This window comes from Cupressus sempervirens, chromosome 2, assembly GCF_028749045.1.
Source record: "Cupressus sempervirens isolate cs-2001-9-10 chromosome 2, ASM2874904v1, whole genome shotgun sequence".
Taxonomy (NCBI): Eukaryota; Viridiplantae; Streptophyta; class Pinopsida; order Cupressales; family Cupressaceae; genus Cupressus; species Cupressus sempervirens.
The window spans coordinates 488,920,696-488,931,622 of NC_143119.1; positions in this window are offsets into that span (position 1 = coordinate 488,920,696).

Genomic DNA, 10,927 nt, shown 5'->3' on the forward strand with positions numbered 1-10,927 from the left:
TAACAATAGCCTCAGGCTTTGTCCATATATTTCCTTGAAAATTTTCATAGCAATATCCCATCTTGGCTTGATCTCTTCTAATAATTCACTAGGAACTTGAAAAGCAAGTTGATCTGGTGTGTATTTCCACTTACCCATTTTATTCAACACTAGGTCTTCAACTTACTTCTACTCCTCTACTATCCTAATCTCATATTTCAATGATTTAAATTTTTCTATGTTTGATCCTTCTTCCAATTGCTTTAATCTATCCTAGAAGGTTGGTGGAGATTTTCTAAACATGATGTCTCCTCCTTTTTAAACTTTCTTTCTTGACCTCCTAGTGAATACTATAGTGGATGGTTTTGCTAGCTTGGTGGTGATAACCTTGCCTTTCTTCTTCAAAGATTCTTCTTCCTTAGACTCTTCCTCATCCTCTATTTCTTCACCTTTCTCATCCTCACCTTTTCCCTTAGTTAACAAAATGGGTGAACTTGATTTCATTTTTTTAATCCTTCTTTTCCCTTTGTTAAGCACCTAAGGGAGCTTAATTTCAAGTTCAATCTCGGCCTTTTCTTCACCATATGTTCAAAATTATGTGTCCTTAGGATCAATTAGTTCATTGATAACAACTTCAATGACATCCTTTGCTTCATTAATGTTGACCTCATAACCAAGAGGTTTCACCCACACAATTCTAGGCTTAGCTACCTAAATATACACCTTGTCACTATCCATCATGAAATATATATCATCTTTATAGTCACCTACTTGCTTCTTAGTAATTCTAAACCTATTGTTTATTTTCTCCTTAAATACATCAAATTAGTTGTCCATGATACCGTTGTAGTTTTCACCCATCTCTTCAATATACTCATTGATTTGATAGAGCATAGGCACATCTTTTCTCCATACTTTATTGCCTTTAGAAGGAAAGAATTTATGTACATAAAAGAATAGGTAATTCATCAAGGAACCAAACTTACATGGATTGTTCTTCAAAGTTCTTATGCTTTCCATGTTCTTGTTGAATTGTCTCAACAATAGCTCGGCAAGGTCATATGATAAATTACTCTTAACCACATTGTAAGCTAAGTCCATAGCTTTACATGACACACTATTTAGTTTGCTTGAATTTTATATCTTGTGTGCAATGACGTGAATACCAAACTTCAATTCAACATTAGTGACACTGCTAATTTTCTTTCCTCTACCATCCCATTTAGCTAGGGTTTTCTTTTCTAGTTTTGCCTAGCCTAGGGTTTTTGTCATTTTGGCTTTAGCTAGCATAGGGAGGCTAGTGATTTGATGAATCATCTTCTTGGTTATCAAAATTGGTTTTTCTAGCCATAGCTACCCATTTTGTACCCAGCTAAGAATAAACCTAATCCATTTTATTTGAAATTCTCAGGGCATGTGAGGGATGTGTGTCAACCCCGTAGTTTCTAGATGTTGATGCTTAGGTTTTAAAACTTCATTCACACATAACTAACCTAGGGTATCATCCATTTCTAGTGTACCAATTTCTTAGATAATGCATTTGAAATGAGTGTGAATATCATTAATAAAAATTACCTTGGGAGTAATTTGGGATTGCACACCACTTGAATCTAGGGTTTCAACAACTGTAGGAGTGAGCTTGAAATCTGGTGCCTTCCATTCAGCTCCATGAACCAACATGTTAGATCCTTGCTTAACCTTGCTACTGTTGGATATCATTTTCACTCAATGGGGATTGAGAGAATTGAAAAATCTTTCACTAGAAATTTTCTCAAATCACTTTGATTTGACTAAAAATCGCTCTTCGCAATAGCACTCAAAATTTCACACTAAGAAATGATTTTGGTTACATGCTTTTTGTTGAAATTTTTCCATTGATGCTTAGTAGATTCACCCAATTCTTGAGTGACTTGACCTTTATTTCTTGGACTTGTATCCTCGGTAGACTTAAGAACCCATTGCTATCTCATCTATTTTTTGATGTTATCAACTTTTTCCTTCTTTTCAATTTCAATTCCACCAATATTCATGCAGTTCTTGGCAAGATGACTAAGTTCTATACAAATGAAACATCATTTAGTAGTATCTCTTTTCCTCATATGATTTTTAACATAATTTATACCTATGTGTACAAATTCTCCATAGTAATGACATCTACACCAGGTGTTCTAGTCCCATCCAAGTATTGCTTTCACAATTTTCTCTATGAGATTCAATACCTTGGTTTTGCATTCTAATGACTTGTCTCCATCTTTCTTGCATTTGTGACATTTTCCTTCAAATTTTGGTTTCTCTTTGCATTCATTAGACTTATGACCATGCTAATTGCAATTTTAGCTTTTTCCATTGAATTTTTCTTCTCCATTACTCTAGCACTTGTTTAATGTATGACCTATCTTACCATAGTTATTTCTAGTAGGTCTTTGGTACTTTTGAGCTCCTTGCTTGGATGATTCTCCTTCTTTTGTATATCCAATTCTTGCTTTTCCTTTTTTCCTATAGAGTTTTTTCTCATTCAATTGACTTTTGTCTACTTGAGATTTCATCATTCTTTCATTGATTTGCTTCTTAGAGTTTAGATCATTTCTCAATCTTTCATTGATTTGTCTTTTATATTTTAGATCATTTTTCATTCTTTCATTGATTTGCCTTTCAAAATTTAGATCATTTCTTATTCTTTCATTTTCAAATCTTAGGCTCATGATTTCTCATTTGCATTGGAGACTTGATCAATAAGGTCTACTTACTAAAGGGATTGGTTTTGGATTTCATTGTTCCTTCCATCCATCTCTTCTTTTATCTTGTTTCTCTACTCCAATAATTCACATAACCTTACTGAATAGATTTCTTGTGCTCTTCTTAGCTTTCTTACTTCTTCTTGCAAGGAATGATTCTTTTCTAGGAGTTCTTTAATTGCTTCATTAGCTTCATCTGAATTGTTTGAATGAAGGTCTTCAATTTTTTCTTCAATGTAGAGTTGATCATTCATTTTAATTACAAGTTCTTTTCTTCTTTTCAAGGATTGAGAGAGTTTCTCCCTTGCTTTCTTGAGTTGGGAAATGGCTATTTCTAAATCCAATTTTTCACTATCAATAGCTTTTTCAAGTCTGAATATCTCAATGGCCTTAATCTTTGTTTAAGTTGTTAAGCTTTCTCTTGAGAACCAAAAAGCTCTAATACCAATTGTTGGAAATATTCAATACTAAGCTAAGTTACTGAGAGGGAAGGCGTGAATCAATAACTTCTAAAACTTCAAAAATTTCAACCTTTAAACCAACCATTCAATTAGCATTTATTCATTATATAAATTTTTATCTAATTGCATACATAAGAAACTAAAAGCATTTATAACACTAAGATATACAGATTTGGTGACCCAAAAACCTTTCGAATAGAAAGTAAAATTGGGGTGGGGATGATACCCAAAACTTTAGTAGTGCAGTATAAAGTTAGCCTATTAAAGCTTACATTAACCACTTCTGATGATCTACCCTGTTAGGAGAAAAAATGATTGCTAGGTCCACCTTGTGAAAGGATTTACAAACATATGATTAAGTATGCACTCAGTAAAGTGATTTACAAAATACTGTTAGGTCTACCATGTAAAAGGATTTGACTAATCCACCTATTAGGATGAAGTAGTAGATGATCTCTATTTTGTAACTTGGCTTGATGAATGAGATTCCTTTGTGTGCTAATCACCTTCTATGATAGATATGTCTCTATTGATACTTATGTCATTATGGCCTTTACAATTTGCTCCTTCAACTTTTCTCTAATGTAAATATCTTCCAAATACACTACATTGTTTTGTGTAATAGATAATGCTAAATTAGGGTTTCCTTCTATAGGTTTCATAGAAACAACCTTCAACTTAGGTCTATCCTCATTCTCAACATTGTGAACTATAGACATATCCATGCTTCCAACCAATATGAACATTTATCAAATAAATTCTATAGATAAATGATAAAACACCTTTTCCAAAAATAGGGTTTTCTTCCAAATTACCTTGACAAGTCTCTTTTGAGTGTTCTTTGCTTTTGATGTGATCAGAATGAAGTGATAATCAAATTTGTACTCCATTTATTCCATCAACTTTAACTTGCATTAATTGCATACTTTACAAAAATGTAAAAGTTGTCAACTACATTTTGTAATCAAATATTTGCTCAAGATCTTCTATCTAATCTTTAGACACTACTCGAAGTTCACCATAACTTCCTTTCATCATGAAAAAGCTCAACAAAACTTTTCACCATGAAATTATCAATAAGAACATAATTTTCATCTTCTATTATAGAATTGACTTTCTCTGTAATATGAGTAACTTTTAATTCCTTCACTACTAGTTTAGATAAGCTCCATATTACAAGCAAGTTTAGATATTATCTAAACTTATCTCGATACATATTTTCCCAAATTTTCTACCCATACCTCAATCTCTAGATGAAGTTCTCAAATTTTGATGATGTTAACAAGCTTAATTCAAATTAATTGAATCAAACTTGACAACTGACTTCATTCTTGCTATCTCATCATCTTCTAGCTTTTCTTTAGAAATGTCTAATCCTTTTACAAATGCCTCATCGAGTTCTTCTTGAAGTTCACTGACTATATTTCTTTGTTCCTTATTATCCTTATTAGTTCCAGAGTTACTCTCATGGTTCCTTCTATCATTTCTGATGTTTCTTCCATCATTCCTTTTATTTTACTCTCATGGTTCCTTCTATCATTTCTGATGTTTCTTCCATCATTCCTTTTATTTCCAAAGCTTCTTCCATTCGTCCTTCTATCTTCAAAGTTTCTATCCATTCTGCAATACTTTGTTGTATGTCCAAAGTTGTTGCATAACTTACATACTAGAGTTCTACTTCTAGGATTCTATTGATCATCAGGTGCATGACAATTATGAGCTATGTGTCCAAGGTTGTTACACTTATAACACAAGATCTATCTTCTTTCCACATAAGGTCTTTATTCTCTTAATCTGCTTTCATTAGATCTTCTTCTATCTATAGGGTTAGTATTCCTAGACATTCTACTATTCCTTCTATCATTATCACACTTAGGTTTCCTACAATCAACTACTTTATGACCCATACCATGACAATTATGAAAATAAAAATCGTTAACATGATTAAATTACATAATTGTACAATCTCTTTGCATATGACCTATTTCATTACATGAAAAATACTTACCTCTAAATTTAGACCTGGTCTCCTTAGGAGATTCCACTTGATTTGGTTCCTCCAATATCTCAATTTCCTAGTCTTCTTTAGGTTTATCAAAATATTAACTAGATTATATCTTATCATTAGATTTATCTTTTCTTTTGGATATGATCTAATCTTAGGTTTCTTTGTAGACATGTTAAATAGATAACCAAAACCAGTCTTATCATAAGTAGGTCTCTATATTGACATTGAATCATCAAAATTTTCTCTGCTAGAATAAAGCTTCTCAATTTATTTCTTACACTATGTTAACTCACCTTTCACTATGGTATTTTACTTATGAAGTTGTTCATGATCTTCTTTCAATGTTTCAAACTCAAATGTCTTCTTTGCCAGACTTTCTATAAGATCTCAATTCTCAATTTTCTAATTTGTTTCAACTTTGATAGGATCATTCCTCAAAGTCAACTTTAGATTAGTAATCTTCAATTCATACTTCTAGATCTTGTACTTTGTCTTCAACATTGAAAAATCATCATCACTAATTTTAGATTCAATAGATTTAGGCTTGGATTTGAGATGTTCAATCTTTTCCTTCAATTGTCCAATGTATACTTTGGAGTCTTCATATCTTTCCTTCAACTTATCTCTTTCTTTAGTAAGGATATCAATTTGTTCAAGTGCCTCTTCAAGGTTCTTCACCAACTATTCTATATGTAGAGATCTTACTCAATTTGTTAATCCTCCTCTAAGTAATTGTGCTCTGATACCAATGCTTAGAAGTAGGAATTACTTGGGGGGGTGAATCAGTAATTTACAAACTTTAGTCACCAACTAGATATTATTTCTTACTTTAAAACATACATAAAAAAGTAATAAAGTAATTATGAATAGTAATAGTAGCCATGTACAAATATAACTCATAACACCATATTTTCTTAACTAGGGAAACTGTGGCAAAGGGAAAACCCTAGTGGGGATGATACCCACTAGATAATATACTAATATATAAGTTCTTTGTTAGAGGATAAACCTTGTTAGGAGTCAATAAGAAAATTTATTATAGAGAGTCCCTATTAAAAGACTTTGAATCCCTATTAGGAGATTCCAACCCTGTTCGGAATTTTAGTATAGTAGATGGAAGATGAGCCCACTGCCCAAACATGCAATTTTAATTACAAGAAGAGATCACTACTCAAAAAAGTAATCATATTTTTGGAATATAGATTCTTTCTTAGTTTGATCTTGGATCTCAAAATAGCTTCATAAACTTTGCATATATTTCTTTCAAAGCAATTTTTCATATCGCAATACTCGCACTTGACTTACATCACAATTACACTTCTTATCACAATATGTCATTTGCATAAATACCATCCCTTTACACAAATTGCTTCTAGGTCAGCTAGAACCATAATATACTTTTCCAACTTAAAGTAAACATCTAGGATGTTGTTCCTAATTGGACAAGTAATTATTTTGTAAAAAAAATAATTCCTTTCCTTTAATTCTACTATCATGTTTCATTAAAACACTAATATCTCTTTTGCATACAATCTATACTAACTTCTCAGGTTACACACATCATCATCAACATTATACTATCTCCATCTAACTTTGCTAGTCTTAATATGATGTTAGTAACAAGTTACAAACAAAACAATACACTATTGTATACCAAATTCATACTTAGACAATTTTCTAATGCCAAAAGCTAAGGATCTTTATTTTTGAGGTTTCATGTAAGGATGTACATCATGTGTTGCCATAAATGACAATAATTACATATGATCATTAGCCAATTGTCAACATTTTTTCCCATATAGAAGTCACAGAGAAATTCCTAAAAAATTCATTTCTTTCAATATGAATAAATTGATCATTCATAAGATAGACATTTCATATAGAGTTCCCACCTCTATCAATGGAAAATATTGCATTTTCAGTCTTCTAGGCTCCTCCCTCTAGCCAATTACACCTTGAACAAAATCCCTATCACTAGGTAAACCTCCAATAATATTTGATGTATATTTCCCTTGTGGAGTTGCCAATCTATTGGCTCCTCAAATTATTAGTTGAAATCCTATAAGCTTGCAACTCAATTTTGGATAAGTACAATTTAGCCAAAGAATGGGTTTGATCTTTTGAGAATCAAATGACCCTATTCTTTAGGCCCTACAAAATATAGGAAGGTGTAACTTCATTATAATGTTCAAAATGATTTAATGCTTCTTAATCCAAGCTTTCAAATGATTTTTAAAAAAATGGGAAGAAATATTTCAATGAGAAATCACTTTTAATTCTTTTGGAATTCTTTGAGTGTGGAAATTTTTTGGAATGCATGTGATCTATGAAGATGGATATAGTAATAAATATCACCTACCACAAAATGATAACAATCAATAAGACCAGTCCTAGAGGAAAATTTACATATGAAAGTTATTAAGATCAATTTCCTTCTTTGGAACATAAAAACATGGCATTTCTAAAAATCAAAAAATTAGGTATGATTGGTTGGTGATTGGTTGGAATACCTATCTAAATACTACAAAAAACCTTTATCCTTTGAAGTATTGTATCTCTATATCAATCTATATTAGTATATTATATTATTATATATATTTAAGCTTCTAGTATCCCTTCTTATAAAAAATGAAGGGGTGGAAATTTTTTTAGACCTTTTTAAAACTATAACCAAATCTAACTAATTACAACCACTCGGCGAAAAGTACAATAAATAAAAAAACAAAAAGAAAAAACCTATGAGGGTGTTGACTTCTAATTCAATGGAATTTTAACTACTAGGAAGAAAAAAATATGCCTAAGGATAGCTAATTCTCATTATCAACTTACTTCAAAAAAGCTTGGACCAACTAATGGGGTAACACTTTCCCTCTATTCTTTAAACTTTGAAAAACCTAGGAGTGTGGACCTTGGATTCATACAATATGGCCAATGCTAAACATATTCTTAAATCCATTAAACAAATATCACCTTGAATCTTCTACACTTGTCTTCATAGCAATAAGAATGCAATGAACACTTACATAACATAATGATCCACAAGCTAAGTGAAGGACTTCCTTTAAACTCTAAAAAAAAGGGAAATGTGATTTTATTTGAATTGAAGCAATACCATGAATGAAACAACAAGAAAATGAAAGCTTGTAATTTCCCCACTTTGGATGTAATGTAAATTGGGTATTTTATTTTATTTATAAACTATGTTGATGGTTCGATTATCAGGCCTTAAAGGAAAACCGATGTTGTTGTTCTTTTAATCTATATGGTACTTAGATGTGTAATCTTATATCACTCTTATTTTTGATAATCGATACTATCCTATATTCAGTTATTTAACCAAAATACTTGATAATGATATTAAAAAAATAGAAATATTAAAACATTTAATAAGTGAGATATACGAGCCAAAATTGTATACTAGCATAATAATACAAAATTATACTTGATGTATCACTCAATCTATTTATAAAATGTATGGTATTTTACAGTTGCAAATATATTGATTGGTCTTCATATAATCCTAAAATTAAATGTTTATTATTGTCCCTTTAATCTACTGACATATACTCTTAGAGAGTTCTGATTTGATGCCTTCTAACTTTGCCCCTTGTATTATTATTTCTATAACTACATATTCTAATACTGATTGGGTTCTTTCTTTTATTGATTGTGCTTGTCTTGGTTTTCTATCTTAGGTGGCTAAATCCCAAGAAAATCACTTTGTTTCTTACCCATTAATCTTCCCTATCACAAACCTTCCAACACAAAGATTCTATGTGCATAGAATTTGACTACTCACTCCTATTGTTTCTTATTTATGTTCTACTCGCTTGGCTTTATCAACATATTTTATCTCTCTACCTTTATCATTGCTTATTACTTGTACTATCCTTCATTTCTAGATTTCCCTTCCTCATCCCCTTCTACAATTGCATGTGATCTCCTTTAATACATGACTTTTCTACTATTTCTTTTATTCACTTAAATGCAAGTGACTCTTCATTATGCATAGTTAGTTATATTATGTTATTGTTATTGTATAACAAATTGATGTTTTATTATTATATGATGTTTATTAGGATAGAGATAATGAAAATGGTTTAGGAAGTATTTATTTACTCTAAGACTCATTTTGAGGTTGAGTCTATTTAATTTATTTCTAAATTCTAATACCTGATTGATATATTGGAGGTACCCAAAAATTCTTTCATATAACATCTAAAATTATGTTATTAATCATTTTTTATATGGATTAATTAATATGGATCACATTGGTACTTAATGCTACTCTCCTATTTCAGATTTTGAATGATATATTTGACTCCAATCTAATAACATTAAAGACCTTCAATCACTAGTAAATTTTCACCCAATTTTTGATGAAATTTTGTCAAAATTTTGACTCATGTTGGTCAAAGTTGTGACCAAGTAGTGTGTCACAATTTTTGTCATCAAAATTTTGACCAAACCTCCAATTAGTCAAAATTTACACCAAACCTTTGGTTAAAAAGAGTGCACTTTGAATTAGCCTAATTGGTCACCATTGGTCAAAATTTTGACCAAATCTTGGTGGAAAACTTTTTAAAATTGGTCAAAATTTTGAAAATTTTTGGTCTATCCCATGACTAGGATGCCATGGTCATGACCAAAGGGGTGTGTGAACCAAAATTCTCTCCCACCAAAAAATAAAATTTAAATGATAAGTTGTTCAATGGTCACCAAGGATTTTTTATGAGATAGGTTAATGTTGGTTATATCCTTATTTCATGTTATGCCATAAAAGTTTTTTAGTTGTGATTTTGCGATTTGCATAGTCATGCTTGGTTAAGTGCTAACTCAGATTAGGGTGGCAAAGGTGTGACTAATTTTTGTTCTTGTCATGAGCAATGAAAGTGTGATTATATTGTTTTCACCTAGCCACAAGGTTACATTGACACATTGTGGTTTAAGTCATGATGATACAAAAAGGGAAAGTCTTAAGTGTTTCAAAGAGATACTTCACACTTTTAGATCTTTCTAGATCTATGGCTACTGCATGGTCATAGCAGGTTAAAAGGAAGTTAAGATTAGAGTTGTGATTAGATGATTCACATTGTTTTTCTTGCTCACAAGGTTAAAAAGTAAACCATAGGTCAAGGTGGAAAAAGTGCAAATGTGGTTAGGAATGGAGTCTTCACAAGGTCACAATAGTTAAAGAAAGATGTAAAGGGTGGACTATGAAACAATCATAACCAATTGATAATGGTTTCTCAAGTAGGAACTATTATTAAATAAAGGTGGTGATGAAGCTACCTTCACGGGTAGTCAAACATAAGGTAAAAGGTTGAATGCTAGCAGAGTGGCAAAATGACAAGGCTTGTTGGTTGACCCCAATTGGCCGAGTACCATAACTAATTTGGTAGACTAATGATAATAGAAGTATCTCCTTGATGATGAATCTGATCTTTCTAATCTCCTACAACCATTTTCATCATTCTCTACGCCTGATAAATGCAACAAAACACTCTACTGCCACTAGTTGATCCATCTAGTTAGTCAGAAGGTTAATGGTTGTCATTCTTTTCCTCTTAGGGATAGTTTGGTGGAAAAGTGATCTTCTTGCATCTAAATTTGTGCTATGATAAGATCTTTTCTAGTTTTGCAGTAATTATTCTCTGTAAAGTTGATTATAGTAGTTGAATTCTATCTTAAGGTGGAAGCTATTTCACTTATGCTTGCACTATAAAAGCAGATGTTGTACTCTT